At 38.5% G+C, this 25,403-nt stretch overlaps 1 long non-coding RNA gene across 1 annotated transcript in view; it reads right to left on the reverse strand.

Annotated features, from left to right (window-relative positions):
• LOC139030913 (uncharacterized) overlaps positions 1-24,920 on the reverse strand; it is a 39,856-nt gene extending 14,936 nt beyond the window's left edge. Inside the window, exons 1-3 of the long non-coding RNA XR_011483354.1 lie at positions 24,614-24,920; positions 13,147-13,271; positions 11,170-11,304 (exon numbers count right to left, since the gene is read on the reverse strand). This is a non-coding gene — a long non-coding RNA (uncharacterized lncRNA). The remainder of the gene's footprint in view (positions 1-11,169; positions 11,305-13,146; positions 13,272-24,613) is intronic.
• Between the last annotated feature and the right edge of the window lie 483 nt (positions 24,921-25,403).

Here is a 25,403-nt window from a genome sequence, read left to right on the forward strand (position 1 = left end):
AGAATCCACTGCATTATGTCACCAGTCAAGAATTGAAACAGTGACAGGTAATCAGAAACTGTCATCAAATACTAGTGGTGTGTTGCCATTACAGCATCGCATGCCAATGTGAGGACACGGGCCCCTTTCAACACAGCAAGTTAACCAAAGACATTAGCAAGGACAGAGGTTTCGGTGGAGAGATTGAGTGGTGACGGTTAAGGAGTAAAAGCACTTTCTGATCCAGAAAAGGAATATGAAAACACCTCCCTTTATGAAAACACACAAGTTGGCCAAAAAGATTATCTTTTCCAAAAAGGAAGGAAATAAAATTAAGGTCGGCTCCTTTCTTACAATGGCCACTCACCTGGATCTGTGTTAAGGATCTACAATATGTATAACACTTCCAGTTTACAAACTCACCCCCTGGGAAACCTTGGAAGGAAGAGGTATTTAAATATTAGTCTGCTAGAAGTCTGAATGATGAAAATGGATTATGTGGAACAACACGACGGATTCTATAACTGACCTAAGGCAAATCTGTAGTGATCAAGCCATTGAAGTAGGATATGCTTGGCCTTTTTCTGTAGTCCTCTCAATTTAATAATGGCCACTACATCAGACATAGGGCTTATGTCCATTACTGGACCAAATGTAGCTATATCCACTGAGTCTGTTAAACCTGAAGGCTTCAAAACAGGAAATTTTATATATGTTTATTAAAAAGAGAGAGGCAATTTATTATATAATTATCAAACATCTGTTCATTCATTTCCTCATTCATTCATTCAGTAGGTTGTCCAACAAATGTTTTCCTAGTGTCATTTAAAGGGCAGGTACTAGGAAAGAAACAAGGACTAAAGATATTTATTTATCTATATATATATGTCATGTTCCCTTGTGAATATGTGACACTGACACTGTTCCCTTGACACTGAATTACATATTTTAAAATGATTAAAGGGTAAATATCATGTTATAGGGTAAATACTATGTTTTATATATTCTACCACAACAAAAAATGAGGGAAGAAAAAGCTATGTTCTCTAGGAGCGCACAGTCAGCTCAGAAGAACTAGATAGATAAACACTATGGTACAGCACAAAGACTATGTTATCCATAAGTCCAGAGTGTTTTGAGCATAAAAATAGAAAATTTACCACTTGCAATACTGAGTTACTTAGCAGAAGAAAGTTTCAAAGTAAATAATGAAGGCATTAAACTTTAAAATAGATAGTAGTATGTATGATCTGTTCATGAATTTGGGTATATTAGAGTAGATACTTAGGTTTGGATGAGTTTATGTGACTAAGAAAATTGCTAACATTCAGTTTTATATACATCCATTTTGTTAGTCACTCAGTTGTGTCCAACTCTTTGCAACCCCATGGACTGTAGTCTGCCAGGCTCCATGGAATACTCCATGCAAGAATACTGGAGTGAGTAGCCACTCCCTTCTCCAGGAGATCTTCTCGAACTTGGCTCTCCCACGTTGCAGGCAGATTCTTTACTATCTGAGCCACCAGGGTATACGTAATTAGAGAAACGTTTATGTATAAAACATATGCATAACTGAAATCATTATCCACGTGTCATTTGCACAATTTGAGTGTATTATGACAGGGACAGATGAAGATATGAGAGATATTCTGAACCCCGGAAGAATGTGAAGAAGGGAGAGAATTCAAAGACCTTAAGGAGAATAATGAAGTAGATGGTGAGGTTTTGAGGAATTTGGTCTACAGAAATCAGGCAATAAAGATGAACCTGGGAAAAAACAACCCTATCTGAAGGATTCAGACTTGAACTCTCTTGTCATGATGACTCTAAAAAGGACTTAGAGAACCCATTTGAAAGCTTGATAAAAATTGCCCCAAAAATGCATGTCTTAGGTCCTGAGCCTCAGCCTCAAAAATAAGGAAATGCTGGATAAATAATCCCCAGAAAAGTTTAGAATTTGAATAGGGAAATAAAGTAAATCAAAGCTTTAATGTGTATAAAGCAATTTTGAATTACTGGGATACTTGTGTATTTGTTTTTCTTGCAATATTAAAGCTATTTTTAAATTAGAGAATCTGAGAGATTCCTTTTGGGCTTTCAGTTTAAATTGAGTTGACTGATTTTACCCCTGTGATTATTGAGTTTAAAAGTTCAATCTAATTTAACTAAGTTCAAAACTATAACTGGAATATTTAAGAGAATTTGAGATTCTTCCCAAATTTAATTTATTTGCTTTATAAAAGTTAAAAACTAGAGACTATTTTGTTTGAGTATAAATATGCCTTTGAGGTACTTAGATAGGATCAAAATATATAAAAATATACACACACTTTAAAATATATAAGGGATTGTTATTCATTGAGTTGTATATGAGTCATTGTTAAATGAAGTTTAATCAGTTCAGTTTGAGTTAATCAAATATTAATCAAGAAAAAAGGAGACAGTTGTTATTTTAGTAGAGTTTATAGATAGAATAAATAGGTTTTTATTGACTTTAAACTTAACAAAAACTGGGTGTTTAATTGTCACTCCAATAAAATAAGTTTTCATTTCAACACTAAAGTGATCGCATTTTTCCATTTACAAAAATTTCTTGGATATTAAAAACCTCCACATTGATTCCTTGTTTTCTTAAAGCCTCTCCCCATTACATGCTTAGTAAGTTGGTTAATCACAACTAAAGAGAATTTCTTTAAAATTTTTAATAGAATGAAATTGACAGAAGTTTATGTGTCTTCTTAGAAGAAATGTCTATTCAGATCTTTTCCCCAATTAAAAAATTGGTTTATTCATCTTTTTATTATTTAGTTGTAAGAGTTCTTTATATTCTAAGTCCCTTATCAGATACATGATTTACAAATATTTTCTTCCATTCTTTAAGATGTCTTTCACTTTCTTGATGGTATTTTTTTCCAACACAAATGTTTTAAATTTTGATCAAGTCCAACTGATCTGTTTTTTAATTTCTTTTTTCACTTGTGCTTTTGCTGTTGTGTCTAGGAAATTATTGCCTAGTCCAACATCATGAAGATTTACACCAATGTATTTTTCTTTCTTTTAGCTGTACCATTTAGTTCTATAGAGTAAGGACAAGATTCAACTTCCTTCTGTTGCATGTGGATTATCCAGTTTCCCAGCACCATTTTTGAAAAGACCATTCTTTAATTGCCTTGGAAGTGTGGCCAGAGTTTTTTATTAAGAAAAATCTTCATCTCCTCACATTTCCATAGAAGGAGGTTCCTTCGTCTCCTCTTTTCAAGAAATCTTATGAGGGTGGACGTGTCTTGTTTCTTCTTCCATCTCCTCATTCTCTCACATGGGAGGATACAATTAGCTAATGGAAGAGCAGACGATGGTGGCTTAACCTGACCACATTCTCCAAAGTGGCACCTTTTCAACAGTTTTTAGGATATGTTGTTCAGACAATTGTTGGGACTACAATGAAAAAGATTTTGTTAGAGCAGAGTGACAGAAAGACCCTGAAATAAACGGGGCAGGCACAAGAAGATTTCTGTTTAAATATCCTCTCCCACAGTAGCCAAGGAGTGCAGGTGAGACTCTGCCACACTGGACCATCTTTCCTTATTTGGGTCATAACATAGTTTGCTCTTGCTGACCACTTGCTCATATGTAGCATGAGTTTGCCCTGAATATCCTATTCCCGTGTGACAAAACTACCAATAGATGTGTCTCCACTCCCTGTTCCAATTTCCCAGCTTGCACTTTGATGGATAGGGTTACTAGTTTTTTTCAACTAGGGGAAGGATTTAGGAAACTCCACTTTGGCCTCAGGTTCAATCTATCTTCTCCAATCCACCTCTACCTAGGAGGACTTTCAGTAATAAATGTCTTGAATTTTCTTTATTTTTAAAATTTATTATTTATTTATTGGTTGCCCTGAGTCTTTGTTGCCCTCGGGCTTTCTCTAGGGGTAGCAAGTGGGTACTGTTTTTTGTTGTGGTGTGCAGGCGTCTCATTGTGGTGGAGCACGGGCTCTAGGCACACACGCTTCAGTAGCTGCAGCCTGCAGGCTCAGCAGTCACTGCTCTCAGGCTCTACCGTGTGGGCTCGGTAGTTGTGCGGCACAGGCTTAGTTGCTCCCCGGCATGTGGACTCTTCCCAGACCAGGGATCAAACCTGTGTCCCTTGCATTGGCAGGTGGATTCCTATCCACTGCACCACCACGGAAGTCTCAATGCCTTGACTTCTGTTTGGCTCCTTATCCCTGTTTGGAATCAGATTCAAAAAGGAGGAAGGAAAAGGGGCTTCCCTGGTGACTCAGATGGTAAAGAATCTGCCTGAAATGCAAGAGACCTAGGTTCAAACCCTGGGTCAAGAAGATCTCCCGAAGAAGGGAATGGCAACCTGCTCCAGTATTCTTGCCTGGAAAATCCCATGGATAGAGGAGTCTTGTGGGCTACAGTCTATGAGGTTGCAAAGAGTTAGACACAACTGAGTGACTAGGCGCGCGCGCGCACACACACTTCCACTACAGGGGATACATGATTCCTGGTCATGGAACTAAGATCCCACATGCCACTTGGCACAGTCAAAAAAATTAAAATAAGTAAACAAAAGAGGAAGAAAGAGCAATAGGCACTTCCAGATTACCAACATTTTTATTTCATTCAGTTACAGGTTTTGTGTTATACAAAGTTGTTTTACTGTTTCATTTTTCACTGGGCTTTTTTGGTTGAGTTGGATTCATAATACTTATTTTATCTTTTTTGAAAAATTATTTATTTACTTTTGGCTGTGATAGGTCTTCCTTGCTCAATAATAGATTTATTACAATTGTTGGTGTTTTGGTATGCTAAAATTAACTCATCAGCTATTCCTGTGAAAACAAATTATCAGGAAGAAATGAAACAACAAAAAACTTTCTTTGAAATGTCATGCTTTAACATTCTCCTTTGGAAATAAACTACAAAGAAAATATGAAACATCTAAAAAGCAAAGAATCCATCTTCCAAAATTATTTTTAAAAGGTAAGTTGTCACAGTTGAGAAGATTCTTGCTCACACAACCTTGAACATTTATTTTTGAGGGGAAGGGAAAACTGCTGATTGTAGGAGTTTTCAGAAGTTACAAAAAGGGACTCTGATACTTACTTTGTGCTATTTGTGAATTCAAGAGATAAATATGTCCATCTTTATTAAGGAAATAACACAAGAAGCCTTTTCATGCCCTGTGGAGAAGGAGTCCTCATCCTAAATCTGAGAGAAATGAATATAAATTACAGCACTCACACCTTCAGAACTGCATCACATTAAACATATTTTTTTTTCTGATTTGGTTTCTCTGTTAATATTATCCATATTGTTTTTACCTTTGTGAGTTCTTTACACATTTCAAAAAAATTTTTTTCGTATTTCAAAAGTAATGTATTCAACACAAAAAATAGCCATACATCCTTTCAGTCTTTTAAAATATACTTATAAGAATATATTTTTCTTTTCTTATTTGGTTGCATGGCATTCGAGATCTTAGTTCCCCCATCAGGGATCAAACCCATGCACCCTTCATCAGAAGTGTGGAGTCTTAACTTCTGGATCACCAGGGAAGTCCCAAGAATGTATCTTTCTTTGAACAAAAGTGGAATCAAACAGTACACGCTGCTTTGTCATCTACTTCCCCCCTACACAGGCACTTACCACATTCTATGAACATCAGAGGGTTTTCTTTTGTGATATTTCTTCCCTTAGAAACTAAAGACCATGCATATGGGGGAAAAAAGTAAATTCCTTATATTGGAAAACTGTGACTATAAGCATATTTCAGTCAGTTTGAAAATACTCTAAGGAGCATCATTTATAAATATTGTTTTGTATTAAATAACTAAAAAATGATCACCAGTTTAACAGTACCGAGATCCCCTGACAAGTTAAGCACTGAAGATTATCCCACTCAGTGAGAGAAGCTATAGAGGCCTGGACCAGAGTGCATGGATTTGCCTTTTTCCATCTGAGGCAGAAAGCAGAAAGGGCCTTCTCATGTGGCATCAAATGCAGAGGTGTGGAAATTATGGGGAGGGAAAGGCACTTCAGAAGGATGTAGCAGAGCAAATAGAGGGAAACAGGATTTGGGGTTCACAGGAAAGAAATCGTGTCTTCTGAATGCAAGCTTGCCAGATTGTTTCCTCCCAAAAACAACTACAGAACCAAACCTATGGGGATGCTGTTAAGTCTGCCACAGTGAGGAAGGGGAATTTGAGGACCACTGTCGTGGCAATCTGGGGATCAGAAAGCTCACCAATGCAGAGTGAGGCATTTAAGTGGTTTGACATGTAAGAAGTTAAGCAGTCTAGAAAATTTTGAGAGAGCTGGGGTCTAAAACACCCCTCTTCTTTCATACCAAACTAATCCAAAGCATAGGCAAATGCCAACAGTAACACAAGAATCTCTATGTACAGTATTCAGATATCTGTTCCTCAACTTATTGTAATCAGGATTCTACTTCAATCTGTCCCTGAAATGGCTCTTGTTGAAGTCACTACTGATCCCCATAGAGACAAAACCAATAGATACTTTTTACTTCTCATTTGCTTGGCTTCCCTGAAAGGCTCACCCTGTTACCGCTCCCTCATCTTGAAACTCTTTCCCTTTATTTTGTGTGTAGTTTTCAATTTCAGGAAATAAAATCTTCTCCAGCTATTTTGTATATAATTATAAAATCCCTGAAAGAGCAGAAGTGGCAATCTCTAGCTGCTCCCAGAACACCAAACTGACTGGCCAGGGAGGCTGCTGCCTCTGCCAGGTCAGGAAGGTGCATTCAGGGAACAGCCACTAGGCTGTTGGGCTCAGGAGCAGTGAACTGACACTGTGTCCTCGGAACTTGGAAGCTGCCACAGTTACATCTCAGTATCCATGACTGGACGATGCAGCACTATTATGGGAAAACCCAATTTTTTCATGATTTTGCTTGCCTAAGCAAGAAGGTTTTCCCTTATTTCCATCTTCCAAATCTCACATCAATGCATCTAACTGATGGCCTTAATCCAGAAATCCATGTGCCAGGGTGTCTGGAAATAGTTTTCAGCTTTCCAACCCCTGTAGTGTACTACAGGGAGAGGGGAACAGACACAGAGCTCATCGTGTCCACATGGTTCTCCTCCTACCTGGTTACCAGGCCGTTAAGTGTTGGCTTACCTGCCCTCTTCTTTCCTTATTCTACCTCCTCTTCCTTAGTGATTGATTCTTCATCTCAACACATAAACCAGAAAACAGTCCTATGACTTCTGCCTCCCACTTAACTTGTACTCTCATCTATTTTCCATCCTCACTGCGTTAGTCCAGTCCACAGTATCTTGGCTAGATTAGTGCAGTAATCTTATGACTGATCTCCCCACACTATATACCTAAATATATCCCCAGGGATAATTGGTATAGAAAAGTTCTCAACCCAAGTGAAAACATCTTTCCTTTTGGACATTCAGAAATGTGCCTTTGACTGATGGCATAACAGGCATTTATTGATAGTTTGTGGGGACAAGGGATGTGTTTTGAAAAATGCCAGGTGGTACTGCATAACCAAGAGCTATCTGGTCCCAAATGCCATTTAGTGCTCTCTCTAGAAACAAGGGCTCATAAATGCAGGATTGAATGGACACTAAATTTCAAAAAATGTTGGAAACCAAAACAAATTGTAAACTTTAAATTTCACTGAGTAGGTATAGCCAACAAAATCACTACCATCTTTTGCCACCATTGTTTTATGAGAGAAGATAATTAATTTTTTAAAATGTGTATACAAATGTTTATTTTGGCTTTAATCATAATAACCAAACACTGAAAACAAATGTCCACTGGTGAAAGGACATTCAAATGGTCCACTCAAATGTCCAACTTGTGAAAGGATCAAGTGTGGTATATCCATACAAGACAATACCACTCACCCATACAAAGGGAGAAACAGATATATACAATAACATGGATGACTCTCAGATACATTAAACTGACCAAAATTAACCAGGAGGGAAAGAGTGCCTACTGGTTCTTCTTGTGTGAACGACTGTCCCTATATGAAACACTAGAAATACATATCTAATTAACAGTGACAGAAAGAACTGACTATCTGGGGCCAGGAACAGGGAGAACTGACTGGGAAAGGGACACATGGGGACCTTTAGGTGTGTTAGAAATTATATCTTAATTGTGATGGTTGTGGTTACATAGGTTATACACTTGTCAAAACTCATCGGGTATAAATTTAAAGTGCATGATTTTACTGTAAATAAATCATTTTTCAATAAAGTTGATTTTTAAAAAGTTAAATATAACCACCCTCATGCCCTTTAGGATGGCACCTTTTTTTTTTTTTTAAAAGAAAATAAAAAATGGTGGTGAGGATATACAGAGAAATTGGAACACTTGTGTACTGGTGCTAGGAATGTAATATAGTGTAACAGCTATGGAAAACAGTAGGGTGATTCCTCAAAAACTAAAAAATAGAATTACCATATGATCCAACAATTCCACTTCTGGGAATATATCCAAAAAAATTGAAAGCAGGAACTTGAAGAGAGATTTGAACACCATTATTCATTGCAGCATTATTCATAATAGCTAAAATATGGAAACAATCCAAGTGTCTACCAACAGACGAACAGATAAAATATGGAATATGGAATATTATTCAGCCTTAAAAAGGATGGAATTCTGACACACATGATACAACAAGGACAGACGTTGAGGACATTATGCTAAGTGAACTTTCAGTTCAGTCGCTCAGTTGTGAACTTAGACAGTTACAAAAGGACAAATACTGCACAAATCCACTTATATGAGGTACCTAGAGTAATCTAAGTCATAGAGATATACCTGCCTCCTGAAAAATCTGTATGCAGGTCAAGAAGCAACAGTCAGAACCAGACACGGAACAACAGACTGGTTCCAAATTGGGAAAGGAGTATGTCAAGGCTATATATTGTTACCCTGCTAATTTAACTTATATGCAGAGTACATCATGCAAAGTGCTGGGCTGGATGAAGCACAAGCTGGAATCAAGATTGCCGGGAGAAATATCAATAACCTCAGATATGCAGATGACACCACCCTTATGGCAGAAAGCAAAGAAGAACTAAAGAGCCTCTTGATGAAAGTGAAAGAGGGGAGAGAAAAAGTTGGCTTAAAACTCAACATTCAAAACATGAAGATCATGACATCCAGTCCCATCACTTTATGGCAAATAGATGGGAAAACAATGGAAACAGTGAGAGACTTTACTTTTTGAGGCTCCAAAATCACTGCATATGGTGACTGCAGCCATGAAATTAAAAGACGCTTGCTACTTTGAAGAAAAGCTATGAGCATCCTAGACAGCATACTAAAAAGCAGAGGCATTACTTTGCCAACAAAGGTCCGTCTAGCCAAGGCTGTGGTTTTTCCAGTAGTCATGTATGGATGTGACAGTTGGACTATAAAGAAAGCTGAGCACCGAAGAATTGATGCTTTTGAGCTGTGGTGTTGGAGAAGACTCTTGAGAATCCCTTGGACTGCAATGAGCTCAAACCAGTCAATCCTCAAGGAAATCAGTCCTGAATATTCATTGGAAGGACTGATGCTGAAGCTGAAACTCCAATACTTTGGCCACCTGATACGAAGAACTGACTCATTGGAAAAGACCCTGATGCTAGGAAAGATTGAAGGCAGGAGGAGAAGGCGACAACAGAGGATGAGACGGTTGGATGGCATCACCAACTCGATGGACATGAGTTTGAGTAGGCTCTGGGAGCTGGTGATGGACAGGGAGGCCTGGCGTGTTGTAGTCCATAGGGTCACAAAGAGTCAGACAAGACTTAGCAGCTGAACTGAAGTCATAGAGATAGAAAGTAGAATGGCAGTTGGCAGAGGCTGGGAGAGGGGAGAAAGGGGGATTGTTTAATGGGTACATAGTTTCAGTTTGGCAAAATGAAAAAGTTCTGGAGATGGATGGTGGTGATGACAAGGTTGCAAAACAATGTGAATGTACTTATGCCACTGAAAAGCACATATAAAAATGGTTAAGATTTTTTTTTTAAGTTAAATACAAATAAACAAGTCAGCATGTGCTCCTTCCAGATAAATGGGCCTATCTGTGTTCAATAGCTCAATTCTTTGGTTCTTTTTCTAAGACTATGTCAGAAGAGAAAAATAACACTAGAATAATATAAAACCAATGTCCTTATTTGCCTGAAATATTAAAATAGAGACTATTTTGAACTTAAATCTTTGTTCTGTGTTATGCATTTCATTTGCTTGCACTTCACTTTGTAGGCCTTGAATAGCTTCCTGACTTCTTCGGACACAGTATTGACATTGTGGAATGACTGAGAGAGATTGTAAGCTGTTTTCAGATGACATGGTTCATAAAACCCAGAGAGGCAAGAAATTTGACATAAAGACACTATTTATGCAAAAATTATCAAACTTCAGCATATGTGAAATAACCATGGTAATTTTATTACCATGAGTAACATAGTAACATAGTTTTGATGTCTGTCCCTAAAAATAAAGATATTTTATATGTGTTCATACATGTTCTGAAATATGTGTACCATTAACACAAATGCACTAAAAAATTTAAAGTGTCAAAAGTTTTGATCAAAATCAATCAAGTTAGCTCACTGCTTAACTACATTAAATTGGAGATAGTAATATTTTGTCTCACCTCTTGAGAAACAAAAGCTTTAGTCTAAAATTCCTCAACAGAGATTTTGTGCAATTGTGAAATGGTTATTAAGTTATTCTGAGCCATAGATTTAACACTGCTCTAACATCTCCAAGTTCCTTTGGAATGTTTATATGCTTAAAAAAAGAAAACTTAAATTGACTTATTATATTTCACTTTAGAAAAAACAAGTGCCACACTGTTTTAAAGAAATCATAGATTATATAAATGTAAGCAGTGCAACTGATTAGGACACCAGAAATTAATTCTCCAAAGCTCAGGAATCATGGCCTTAGAAGAAACTAAGTATTCTTTTTACTCCTACTTCTACCTTTCTAACTTCTCCTCATCTCAAACTTTCAGTTATTTCTCAGATGAGGTCAATAAAGAGTCATGGAAGGATTTTTAACTAGCCAAGATGTCAAAATCCTTATTGATTAATCGAAATCATCAGGCAATACTAAACTATGAGTCAACATTGTTCTGCTCTGGTCTGTGCTGAGGTGATAACATGAAGATGATTAATGAAACTGCTGGACCTACCTCCTCAGGTAACTGTGGAGGAAAAGGTTTGCATTTTACAGGTGCCAGAGATAGACTTATGCTTTGGGGATGCCATTAGTAGACCAAGGTGATGGCAAAGCGTCCAGAAATCTTCACGGTAATGAACTTATTCACCTAGAGGCAATAGAAAGGATTGTTAATTCCTGCCCAGAATTCTCATTCTCATAATTCAGGTGGAAATCATAGACATTTACATGATGCACAGAAGGAAATTTCAGACCAATATTCACAAACAGCTTCAGTCTAATTCCATTAAGTCAGAAGTGAGGTTTAGGTTTTGGTACTGTCAATTCATTGGTGCTTGATTTATTGAGAGAAGAAAGAGAAGTGGAGAGAAATTATTTGGAATTAATGTAATTATGTCTTATAGAGAAAGATTCATTTTTTATTGCAAAAATGCTGGGTCAGTTTACAAGTACTTCTGAGCCCTAATTCAAGTCTAAGACACAAATGATCTCGCCCATAAGACACACTTGGTAACATCTGATTCCCTTGATGTTGAGAAAAGTAATTTATGCCTGCCAAGTCCTTAGAAGTTTTACGAACCTTAATATTATTGTGAAACTTATTAAAGTTGGAGGTATTTTATAAGTGAGATGGAAAGCTAATGACAAATAAATAACTTCTTAAAGCTCAAATGAATATCTGCAGATTTGTAGAGCAAATTTAAAAGGCTTACTACAGATGAAGTGTCCTAATTGAGTCAGCTTCATTAAGCATGCAAGGACTTTTATTTGGTTACAAGTTATACTCCCTTGCTTCCTGAAGGCCTCCAGCTGGAGGAATTTGAATTGAATAATTTATCCCATTGCAACCCTGAATTTTTTAGAAAAAAAGAGTAAGGAAACCCTGATTCCTGACTGTCAGGAAGCTTTCACATACAGGCTTACCTGGTACAGTTTCTTTACCTGCTCTTTACTTCCCTAACTCTAGAACTGAGTAGAACCTCTTTAAAAATAACCGTCTAAATAGTATATATAAGATGATACCATGGATTTTGTAAATCGTGTAGGACAGACCCGGAGGTACTTTTCACGCCTGTCCAGTAGAAATACAATATGAGCCACATAAATAATATAAAATTTTCTAATAGTCACATTAAAAAGAATAAAAGCAGGTGGAATTCATTTTAATAATATTTTATGGCCAAATATATTCAAGAATCAACGTTTAAGTGTATAATGATGTAAAAATGATTCGTGATATTTTACATTCTCTCATTTGTATTAAGTCTTTGAAATCTTGTGTGTGGCTTACATTTACAGTGTATTTCAAGGGTTCCATAACCATGGATGCCTGTGGCTGTCACACTGGACTGCACGGCTCTATATGTCTGTGGTGCTGCTGAGGCTGGCTGCTCAGGACACCACCAGCACCGCATATGCAATTGCCCTGGAGGCAAAGTGCAGTCCACACACACACACACACACACACACACACACACACACAGTAACTATTTGTGAACAGACCAAGTCTAGCCCATAAGTTTCAGACTGATAGCTCAGAGATGTTTGGTTTAGTATTCTCAGAGTTTGAGCTAATTGCCAACTTTAAAATATCAGGATATTTCATTAAAAAACCTGAATTTATGACTTCTAAAAAAATCATAAAATAGAGCAAGCCTAGACCCACAGTCCCATTTGGCAATAGTCTTCTGGCCCTGCATAAAGGCTGTCCCCTTTAAAATTTTTTCTTAGTAGGCATGAATTTCTTTTCTAGTAATAACTTTTTAAAACTACTGCTGCTGAACAAAGACAAATCCATTTTAAAAAGGACCAAGTGAAGTGAAGGACTGAAATAAAAATTTATCAGATCAACTGGCTAGTGTAGACCACTAAACTGAATAATTCAGACCTCTTAATCCTCCTACTCACAATAGTTTATTTTAAAAACTCAAAGTAAATTAGTGTTACAGAATAAAGATGAACAAAAGAATGATAAATTGTAAAATAATACCCAAATTTCAACTGGATCGTCAAGTTTTCCCTTCGAAGGCCACATCCATTCCCTCACAGTGGTTCCTTTTTTGCTGAGCATCATGCCTCCATCCTGATTAAACATCATTGATATTAATTACTTGGCTATGAAAAAGACAGAAATGGGTCTCATTTAGAACACAAAATTTCATGGACTCATTGATTTGGCTGAGATGACAGACACCATCAGGTTACAGCTTTTAAGAGTACAGGACTCCCTTCTATCACATTCCTGGTGGGTGGTCACCTTGCCTCCGCCTGAATACCTTCCTTGAAGGGAAGGCTGGCATATACATCTCAGCAGGTCAAAACTTCCCTTCTCTGAGACACATCCCTTCCCATTCACCACTTCCCATCTACACTGTCATGGAAATGGGCTCTCCAGCCATGATTATCATGCCATGTGGTCCCGATGCCTTGGCTCTGGCTGATTGAATTGGGTGGACAGCTGACATAGAACTGTATTGCAACTGGATGCAAAAATACATATACAAAAGGCTATGAGGAAGGAGTTGAGCCCAGTGCACTCAAAGGACCGATAGAAGGCAGTGTGGCTAGCGACTTCCCTGATGGTCCGGTGGCTAAAAATCCTTGCTCCCAAAGCAGGGGGCCCAGGTTCAATCCTTGGATCCCCACATGCTGCAACAACGAATTCTAATGCTGAATTTAAGCACAGCCCAAGAAATAAATATTAAAAATAAAAACAGTGTGGCTAGAGTCCAGAGTGGTGCAAATAAGGCTGGAGTGATTGGCAGGTAGTGACTGGATATGCAGGTATTCCTATGCTGTATCTTGAATTTAATCTTACAAGTAACAAATCACACAAGGGCTTAATAACAAAGCAATGAGGTGACATGATCAAACAGATTGGTGAGGAACCAAAGTAAATGCTGGGTACCAGTTAAGAGGTCATATCATTGGTCCATGAGAGAGGATGGCAGCTTGGTCTAGGGAAGGAGTGAGAGAGATGGATACACATGTGTATCTTCAAGAACCATCTAGATTTGGATAGGTAGAATTTGTGCGGTGAAAAACAGGGAGGTGTCAATTTTATATTCCCTATACTTTATATGTCTATTAATGCAGTCTAGCATTTTATTATATTATCTTTTCTGGATGAATAGCATCACACTACGTGTTCATGTCTAGACCTTCTTTGTGTCTTCCTTCTTCTCAGCATAGCACCTGGCACAGAGACGAAGTATAAATTGCACTGATAAAATGGATTCAATTAAACAAATACACAATGGGCAATTACTAAATTCAAGATACTGTTTAGGGACTGTTAGGTGTCTAGGGATGCTCAGCATGAGGTGATCTCACTGCACTCAGGAGATTTTCAGTCTTGTAATTATAATTATCTTGATAGATTACATTTATTTGGAGCCTACTATGTGCCGTGCCTTAAATACATACTTTTATTTTTACTTATTTATTTATTTTTGGCTGCACCACCCAGCATGTGTAATCTTAGTTCCCTGACCAGGGACCAAACCCATGCCCCCTGAATTGGAAGTACAGTCTTAACTACTGGTCAAGGCAGTGTTACATAATGGTTACAAACTCTTTAGAGCTAGACTGTCAAAGGTATTGAAACTAGCTCTTCCATTTCCTAATTGTATGAACATGGGCCTATTTCTCAACCTTTCTGTGGCTCAGTTCCCTTGTCTTAAAATAGCAATAACAACAGCACCCACCTTATAGAACTGTTGTTAGTACTAAACGATCTAATATATGTAAAGCACTTCAAACAGAGCGAGACAGCTTGTAACTTTTCAAGAAGTGTTGCTTTTATTAAGTCTCACAAGTCCATTTATAGCCATTATGGTTTCTCTTTCCCAGATGAGAAAACAGAAGCTGAAGGATGTTCACAGAATATCCACAGCCTAGTGTGAAGTTCAATAGAGAGGCTCATCATCTAATGAAAGAATAATAGTTCCCTGTATAAAAGAGGTGCTTTTGGCTTAATCAAATGCACAGTCTAACAGGTGGGCTGGAGGGGCAAAGTGACAAAACCAATGAAAAAAGCAGAAATAGAAATCCCATGCCTTGGCGCCTAGAGAGCATCGCTTTCTTGAATAGCCTACCCTCTCACCCTGGGCAACCCAGCCTTGAGCTGTTATTTCTGTGAGGAGTCTCATGCAACGTAGGAGGAGTTCTAGCTAAAGCAGCTGTCCCCTGCTGACACAGTGCTGCCTTGCACACCGAATCCTGGCAGCAAGGGTCCCAGCCCACCTCCTTTCTTACTCACCTTCCTGCTGATGCAAGCTTCTGAACCTTCTCACCAAGAATCCCCTGTGGTGGGATGACAGATGTGCAAAAGGGGGGTTGCTTTAACAAAGACCTACTATATTGCACAGGGAATTCTGCTCAATGTTATGTGGCAGTCTGGATGGGAGGGGAGTTTGGAGGAGAATGGATACATGTATGTGTATGATTGAATCCCTTCACTATTCACATGAAACCGTAACACTGTTCGTTAAATACACAATATAAGTTTTTAAAAATTGCAATAACAAAAAGTAATGTAACACACAGCATTTAAGACATATAAAATTTATAAAGCATAAAATGAATAGCCATATCCAGTGCCCAGTTTACTAAATAATAGATTACCAAAAGTAAAAAAAAAAGAAGGGGGAGGGGACTGGTTTAAAAGATCACTAACAGATAACAAATTCTCTTTGGAAGCAACTTTTTTGGTTTGTTTTTGCCTTCTCTTTTTCAGAGCCTTCAGTTCTGCTGAAAGCAGACTGTACCCTGTGCCAAGGAATGGTCTGTGGTGCCCAGGATGAAATTACACAGGGGCAGGACTTAGCCATGAGGCATAGTGTTTTGGGCTTCTGTGAGTTCCCAAAATACCACCAACAGATGGTGGTGTATTAATCTGCTACTGTTATCAAGGAAGACAGGGAGGGGATGAGGAAGGGGGCCACTCTAGACGAGCAAGTGGAGGGAAATCACCTCCTTGTTTGTTTCGCATATATAATCCTCACCTTGGACATTTAATTTCATGTAACAAATATTCAGGGGGACATTTTCTTGGCATAAACTTCATTCTTGGGCAATACTAAAGTCTGGCCAGGGCACTGAACATTCTGGCATCTGCCCAGAAAGCGAAGACTTGGGATGTACTTTTATTTTAATTCTAACTTTGCTGATTTGTAAATCTATTAGTCTGTCTGTAAGTTAGCCCTAAATGAGATCTCAGAAATCACATGGCCCACCTTTGTATCAACCACTATTTGTTTATTATAGTTTTTATTTTTAACTTAATATTACTTAAATGACAAGGGGAATTTTTAAAAAATATTTCATAAAATTGTTGTGAACAAAGGAATGTCAGGTTTAGGTCCAATTTTCTTGTAGGCAAAAGGGAAATAATAATAATATATACTTTAACTATGCAATATTGGACAGAAAATTGTATGTTAATATTTTGAGGGGCTTCCCTGGTGGTCCAGTGGTTAAAAAAATCCACCTTGACATGCAGGGGACACTAAATGGATCCTTGGTCTGGGAAGACCCCACATGCGGCAGAACAGCTAAGCCCACATTTCACAGCTACTGAGCCCACCCATCTAGAGCCTGTGCTGCACAAGAGAAGCCACAGCAATGGGAAGCCCTCGCACCGCAACTAGAAAGTAGCCCCCACTCGCTGCAACTGGAGAAAGCCCACACGCAGCCACAAATATTCAGCACAGCCAAAAATAAATAAGTAAATAAATAGTTTGAGCTCTCAGATTCCTTGAACACCCTAGTAGTTTATATTAGTATACTGTAGAGGATTTTATGGAGTTTATCACTATCCTATAGGCTTAGTTAGACCTTCTCAGCCAATTCATTATTTCTACACTGACCACAGTGTCATTATATATCATGCCTCTTTTAGGTGTACCCATTTGGGCTATGTTCCAAAACTAGGAAAAACTAGCTCCCAAAAGGGAACTGTGTCTCAGAGTTATTTTCTTTCTGGGTGAGTTACACGTTATATCACCTAATAGGGTTTTGTGTGTGTGTGTGTGTGTGAGAGACAAAATTAAACAAGATATACTTCTGGAAAGTGGAGGGGATCAAAACCATTGTCATTATAATATATTACCTAAAATGTCCAGTTTTTAGTAAAAAGATTATCAGACATGCAAAGTAAAAGAAAAATGTGATTCATACACAGGAATAAAGCAGAAGATAGAAGCTTTCTTTATGGGGCCCAGATGTTGGATTTATCAGACTTTAAAGCACCTATTATATTTTTAAAAATTAAAGGAAAACTTTTTTAATTAAAAGAAAATATGATACCAATGATTTATTCAAATGTAGAATAGCAACAAAGAGACAGAAATTAAAAGCTAAATAGACATTCTGGAATGTAAAGTACAGTAGTAGAAGTGAGAGATTCAATAGAGGGGCCCAACAGCCTATCTGAGCTAGCAAAAGAAGAATCAGTGAACTTGATGATAGCTCAGTAGAGATTATCCGGTCTGCAGAACAGAGAGGGAAAAAAGTGAAGAAAAATAGAGTCTGAGAGTCCTATGGACACTGTTAAATTCACTGACATATGTGATGGGCGTACCAGAAAGAGTAGAGAAAAATGGGCAGACAAATAAAAATAATGGCCTAAAAGTCTCAAGTTTTATGAAAAACATTAATCTGTACATCAAAGCAGCTCAAAAAATTCAAAGTAAAATAAACTCAAAAGAGATTCACACCTGCACACATCAGAGTCAAACTGTTAAAAGCCAATGATGAACAGAAAATCTTGAAAGCAGCAAGAAAGCAATTAGACAAAGAGTAAAACGCAAAGGGGCCTGACATATAGTAGGTGCCCAATAAATATCAGATATCTATAAATTTAATCTTCCAGCTTAGAGGAGAATCAACCAGTATCCTTGAATAATAAAGGTATATAAAAGAATTAAAATACCAATCCAACTTCAAGAAAGCATGATTTCTCAGTTGTTTTTCTAATAGTGAAGATAATTAGGTGGATAGTATCCAGAGTCTAGGCCAAAAATAGGCAAAGTAGAACCAGCAGGCCAAATATGGCCTGCTGCCTGGCTTTGTAAATAAGTTTTTATTAGAGCAAGCCATGCACATTGTTTATATGTTGGCTATGACTGCTTTCATGCTACAGTGGCAGAGTTGGTAGTTACAACAGAGCCTGAATGGCTGGCAAAGCTTAAAATATTTACCATCTGGTCCTTTAGAGAAAAAGTTTTCCAGCCTCTGGCCTAATTCTTCTCCCTTGTTCCCTCCACTGGGTCCACCAGAGAGCTGGCAATCCTACTGTTGCCATGCTCTTTCCTACTGGATTAGACTTTGAGAGATTGTGGCTCACGCAAATCAAGTTCTATCTGCTCCACTGCAGGTGGCATACTCAGCATTCAATCTCTACCTTCTCCTTCCTTTATAATAAATTCCTGTTCATTTAGTTCTTCATTGCTCATTCAGTCAAATTCCATTTACAGGGGTAGATGCTGAGCAGTCTAAGCCCACGGATGCAATGCTCCCTTGCATCCCTTTTGGTTAAAGTGTGTGCCTGTGACTAAACTGACCTAAAAACACTGAAAGGAAGGCCTCACAGTTTACTGAAAAAAGCTTTTTTCTGTTAGACATGAAAAAGATCATGTAGCTAGTATCACTGGTAGCGACACCAGGATGATTACCTTGGAAGAGAGGATGCCTAGGATAGCCAAGTGGAGAGATGAAAATAACCTGGGTCCTTGATGATGTCACTGAGCCCTAAATTATCTGTACCCAGAGCCCGTCCTATCTCCAATTTAAAATGGTATTTTTCTGTTACTTGCTATACCAAAGCATCATAACTCTATTTTTAGCAAAAAATTTTGATTATAATTTTCATGACTGGCTCTCTTAAAATCCTGTCTGTCCCAGCCACCCCATCCCCACCATCTTTTCCCAATAGCCTGACACAAATATTTCCTAGTCTTGTTCACTCATTCTTCAACTACTCAGCAAATATTTATTAAACATTCACTGTATACTAGGCTTCCCTGGTGGCTCAATGCTAAAGAATCCATCTGACAATGGAGGAAACAAGGGTTTGATCCCTGGGTTGGGAAGATCCTCTGGAGAAGGAAATTGCAACCCAAACCAGTATTCTTGCTTGGAAAATCCAATGGAGAGAGGAATCTGGTGGACTAAAGTTCTTGGGGTTGCAAAAGAGTCAGACACAACTTAGCAACTGACTAAACAACAGAAAAAATACTAGGTACATACTAAGTGTTGAGGGTGGAGCAATGAATAAGAAAGACATGGTCCTTCCCATAATAAAGCTCACAGTTTGGTTGTACAGACCCAATAAATAAAAGTTTAATTTCAGTTTGTTATTGGTGCTAAAAAGAAATAAAGTCATCACTTAGAGTAACAGAAAGAGGATGGGTTTGTTTTTTAGATGGATGGTCAGAAAAAGTCTCTTTTGGAAAATAGTCTGCAAGTTCCTTGAAAAGTTAAGCATAGATTTATCATAGAACCCAGCAGTTCTACTCTTGGTATCTATCCAAGGGAAATGAACCATAATGTCCACACAAAAGCTTGTACATGAACATTCACAGTAGCATTATTCATAGGAGTCAAGTAGTAGAAACAACTCCAATGTCCATCAACTAATGAATGAGAAACAAAAGGTGGTAAATATCAATACATTCAATGGAATATTATTTGGCCACTAAAAGGAGTGAAATACTAGTACATGCTACATCGATGCAACTTGAAAGCCTTACTTTAGTGAAAAAAAGCAAATCATGAAACACAATATATTCTATCATTTCATTTATAAGAAATTTCCAGAATAGACAGATCTACACAGGCAGAAGGTTTATTAATGGTTCCTAGGATTGGAGGGAAGGGTGGGGAATGAGTGGCTGCTAAGTTTTCTTTCTAATGTGATGAAAACATTCTAACATTAGATTATGGTGATGGTTGAAAAACTCTATAAATATACTAAAAACCTCTGTATTGTACACTTTAAATAGGTAAATTTATGGAGTGCAGTTTTTCTCAATAAAGCTATTTAAAACAAAAGAAACAATCTCTCCTAGGAGTGACATTTAAACGGAGACCTGAGAGATGAGAGGAAATATCAAGCAAAGAGATGGGACAAGAACTTTCAGTCACAGAGAACAACAGTGTACAAAGGCTGTGAAGAAAGACAGAAGGTCAGCAAACAAGAGGGTGAATTATAAGAGATGAGTCTGAATAGGGACCCGAGCAGAGAGGATCTTCTGAAACTCTCAAAGTCATCAAATTCCATTCTGACACATTCATCGGGCAGTATAATCGTTATGGAAATGGGTATGAAATGTTTAACAGTGACACTTATGGATAAGACAGCAAGTGGAGAACTATTAATTCCAAATGCTATAGCAGCAAAACACTGAATTGTGAAGAAAAGAAGTGTCGTCGAGTTCTGAAAGGGAGAAGTAAAGGAACACTCAGCCTGTAACTGGGGACGTCCATTAAATCACTCTCACCATTGTTATAAAGATCAACTTCTAGGAGATATTTGCAGAATTTTAGCAAACACATGAGGAATTCTCATCTCCAGAAAGTTCATAATGTGGGGATCCTGTGGAATACCAAACAGGAACAGAAAGCACTAAGGCAACATAAATACGAAATTCATAGTGTCCGAACCTGGTGAGCACTTTTAGGTGACATACTTAAAACATGAGCCAAAATGAAGTGACCGACCCAGGTTTGGATCATTAGAGGATGTAGAAAGGAACTGAAAGATGATGCCGAACTTCAAGGAGAATCTAAAAATATCTAAACCAAAACCAGGAGAAAAAAGATAACTAAGTCTTACAAGTTTTATTAACACCCTTGAGAGGAGGGATTTGTGGTTAAGAGACTAATGCTAGGATGATCATTCATCTTATATGTACTTAACACTTCTCAAATTCTACTATTCATGATCAATTCGAGAGTGGAGAGAGAAGTAACAATTTATTTTGCAGCTTCTCCCAGGAGGAGTAGGAGTCTATTCCCCACCACAGGAATCTAGGTTTGGCCATCTGACTTGCTTTGATCAATGAGTCACTGGCAAAGATGATGCTAGAGGAGGTTTGAAAAATGCTTATGCACTGGGATTCACCTTCATTCTTGCTGCTTTTGGAGCTCAGTCACGATGTAAAGAAGGCTTTACATGAGCTAGCCTTAGATACTAGAGAGACATAGCCCAGTTGCCCTGATGCTCCAGACAACTGCCAGATACATCTAACTCCAAAATCCATGCTCATAACAACGTTATTATTACTACTATTATTATAATATTACCATTATTATAGCTATGCTAATAATTGCTCATGCAGTGTATACTCAGTTCTAGATTATTCTTTTCACATGTTAAGTGTTGGAAGGGGAAATAGCATTGGAATTAGCATATGAAAACTGACTTCAATGTTTTCGTCTATCATGTGGACTTAGGAAGATATCCATCTTCTTTGAGCTTCAGTTTGGAATTATATCTAGTCACAGGGTTAGATAGCATCACCAACTCAACACACATGAATTTAAGCAAACTCCAGGAGATGGTGAAGAACAAGGAAGCCTGGCATGCTGCAGTCCATGAGGTCACAAAGAGTCAGACACAACTTAGAGGCTGAACAACAACAGGGTTCCCAGGAAAATTAACTAACATGAAAAAGGGCTGTCTCAACTTAAAGTGATACATGTTTGCAATTAGTGGGGGGTGGGGGCGGGGAGATGTTTCAATCAAGTTTACCAGCAACAATTTCCAAAGACTATAACTTGTAAAATCCCTGGAAAATCTAACTAATTAAAATACATTTCTTCTTCACGAAAGCAGTTATAGTTTTCCACCTAGTCTGTAGTGTCACAGAATACAAAGTCCAATTAGAATGCCATAAAATCACATGGTGTTTCTTAACTTTTCTTTCGAAACTGTGGAACTACTAGCGTTGGGAGAGGAAAAGACTTTTGAAAGTATGTGCTTTCTCAGCCTTTGAAATGCTTCCAGATTCTGTCATCTTCTTTTCATCTCAACATCAAAGTTGGGAAAGGCTCTTCCACACTGAAGGGCAGGTGTGTGCATGCCACTCAGTAAGGTACTTTGCTGCCTCATTCATCTCTCTCTTTCTCTACTTGCATCTTGAGAATCAAACATTAGTCTTTTATTTCTTTTAGCTTTTAGCTGACCTGTACTCTATTTGCTGGCAAGCTGATGACATATTTTTTACAGGTGATTTGACTCATAAAAACAACCAGGGAAGGGAAACAAGGAGAAGAGGTTTCACCAGAAGCTAGTCAGCACATAACAAAATGCTGAACATGGCAGAAACACACAAAAGCATATTTATGAACTGGCTTTAAAAAAGCGTGAGGGGAGGGCTCTTGCTCTCTGGATGACCTAACCGTCAGCTTCCACTGTCTTGAAATCAAGGGAACACAGGAAGCTCAGGTTGGTGCTCTGTGATGACCCAGAGGGGTGGGATGAGGGAAGTGGGAGGGAAGCTCAAGAGGGAAGGGGTGTTAGTCACTCAATCATGTCCGACTCTGTGACTCCATGGACTGTAGCCTATCCTACTCTGTCCGTGGAATTCCCCAGCCAATACTGGAGTGGGTTGCATTTCCTTCTCCAGGGGATCTTCCTGACTCAGGGATTGAACCCAGGTCTCCTAAATTGTAGACAGATTCTTTACTATCTGAGCCACTAGGGAAGCATATATAGCTGATTCATGTTGTACAGCAGAAACTAACACAACATTGTGAAGCAATTACCCTCCAAATAAAATTTTTAAAAATACAGAAGCAGGAAAATATGTGATTGAGGATCATTCAAAAAACTGAAATTCAGCAAATATCAAAGCAATATGGTATCTTAGTTCATTGAAAGGCTGCATATCGATAAGCTACCATGTCAATCTATTTCTAAAGCTCCAGGGGCCAAAAAATGTTTTTCTCAGCCCACATTTCATGTTTTTTTTTTTTTTCCATTTATTTTTATTAGTTGGGGGCTAATTACTTCACAACATTGCAGTGGGTTTTGTCATACATTGACACGAATCAGCCATGGAGTTACATGTATTCCCCATCCCGATCCCCCCTCCCACCTCCCTCTCCACCCAATTCCTTTGGGTCTTCCCAGTGCACCAGGCCCGAGCACTTGTCTCATGCATCCCACCTGGGCTGGTGATCTGTTTCACTATAGATAATATACATGCTGTTCTCTCGAAACTTCCCACCCTCACCTTTTCCCACAGAGTCCAAAAGTCTGTTCTGTACATCTGTGTCTCTTTTTCTGTTTTGCATATAGGGTTATCATTGCATTTTTTTTTTAAATTGCTATATTTGTATATTTACCTTTGTACAACATTTTCAACTAGATGCTTTAAAGTGAGTCACCGACTAAATTGAAATTGAGCACATGGAAGAGGTACAGGCAGAGGTGTGGGGTAAGTAATAATCCAAAGAACCACAAATACAGGGGAAGAGTCATTACAGTGAGCTGCACAGTGTCCCCCCAAGTTTCACATGCACCCTGTACCTCAGAATGTGACATTATTTACAAATAAACCAAGTAACATCAGGAATCGCCAGCAACCAACAGAAGCTGAGAGAGGCATGGAACAGAATCTGGAGAAGAAAATATGATATACTGGGCAACACTTAGGATGGATGAGACACTTTTAAGCACACATAGGTACACTTTACATTTCATTTAAGTTGTTTGTATAACTGTACTATAAAGACCCAAAGCACCTGGCTACCCTTACAGAGGCGGGCCACAGTTCATCAGGTTGGAAAGAATCAGGCACAACTGAGAGACTGAGCTCGCAAGCATGCACAGAGGGCACAGAGTCCTTAGGTCGGTGGTTTTCATGTGTGAAAATCAAGGGAAGGAGCAAATTCCCTAATTAGCTCAAATCAAAAGAGTCAAAATAAGGTCACAGATGCAAGACACAGGGTGGAGAACACGATTCAGAGGAGGCAGGGTGTCAAAGCCAGAGGAGACCACGAGAACTCTGCAGAACTCTTGAGGAGGATGTGAGACTTTGTACGGGCATGGGATGGTAGTGCTGCCAGTGTTATCTAGTCCATAAGAGGGTAGGGAGGCCCCGCTGATACCTGGCTCACCCAAATAACCCAGTTTTGCTTCCCAGCTGTGTGTTCCTGGGGCCTTGGCTTCATATAAGTCCCTATATGAAAAGGGGCTATAGCATCTTCACACGGATGGCACAGTTGGGTTCTCTGAGACCTACAGTCTTTTGGTCTGTTCTGATATGCAAGTCTGTACATGGAAAAGCCATGAACACATGTATAGGTTTCATTTTCCTTATCTGCTTTCCCAAACTAGATTGCTGATTTCAAAGATTGTTTTCCTATCCTTTCCATTATTGGGATCTAGCCCTTCCTTCATCTCTTACCTTACCCACAGGTTCTAGTTTGTCTGGAATTTCATGTACCTCTTAGGAAAAGAAATGCTACCACATCCAAAAGGTGTGAAGGTTCCAAGGATAACTTGATTTGGCAAGTCACTAAATATGTTGGTATACATGCCACCCCAAGGGAGGGCAGAATAGCTTTGGCAGACAGCTAGGCGGCCAGAAGGATAGATAAGATCCAGGTTAAGGAACTGCTATTGATAAAACAACAATAATGCTGGGAATAACTCTCATATAGAATTTACTCTTAAGTAGAATTTTTCTTATAATAATTCCTAAATAGAATTTTTCCTATCTAATTTTTAAAATCAACTTATCTAGGTAATGAAGTCCAGAGAGAGTGACTTGCTTTCCCCTAGTCACTGAGCACAGTAACGATGGTGCCGGGCCAGCACATCTGACTGTGACTTCCATTTGCATGATCTTTCCATGTGTTCACATTGCCTGAACCTCCACTTCAGGTGCAAATTCCTTAAAACCAATCTTGTGACTAGTAACAGGAAGGTCTGGTCAGACAGGTTCTGTTAATGGAAGAGTCACTGGAAGCCAAAGTTGCCCACTGCTACCCAGTATGGCCTCCTGAGGTCATTCCAGCATACAGCAAAATGATTGGGCCTCCCCAAAAATGTCTATGGACAGACCGGGCAAAGGAGGACTGAGGGACAATTATGGGTATGCAAACAATTTCACAAAACCTAGTTGTACTAACCTTTACAAAGCCATGATGAACCCTTGAGGTCTTTTTCATTTTGGATTTGTAAGAATTCATTACAAAATCCTCATTCTCTCTAACTTAAATCCCCAAATCTCT

This window comes from Odocoileus virginianus, chromosome 24 (genome assembly GCF_023699985.2).
Source record: "Odocoileus virginianus isolate 20LAN1187 ecotype Illinois chromosome 24, Ovbor_1.2, whole genome shotgun sequence".
In the NCBI taxonomy this organism is placed as follows: domain Eukaryota; kingdom Metazoa; phylum Chordata; class Mammalia; order Artiodactyla; family Cervidae; genus Odocoileus; species Odocoileus virginianus.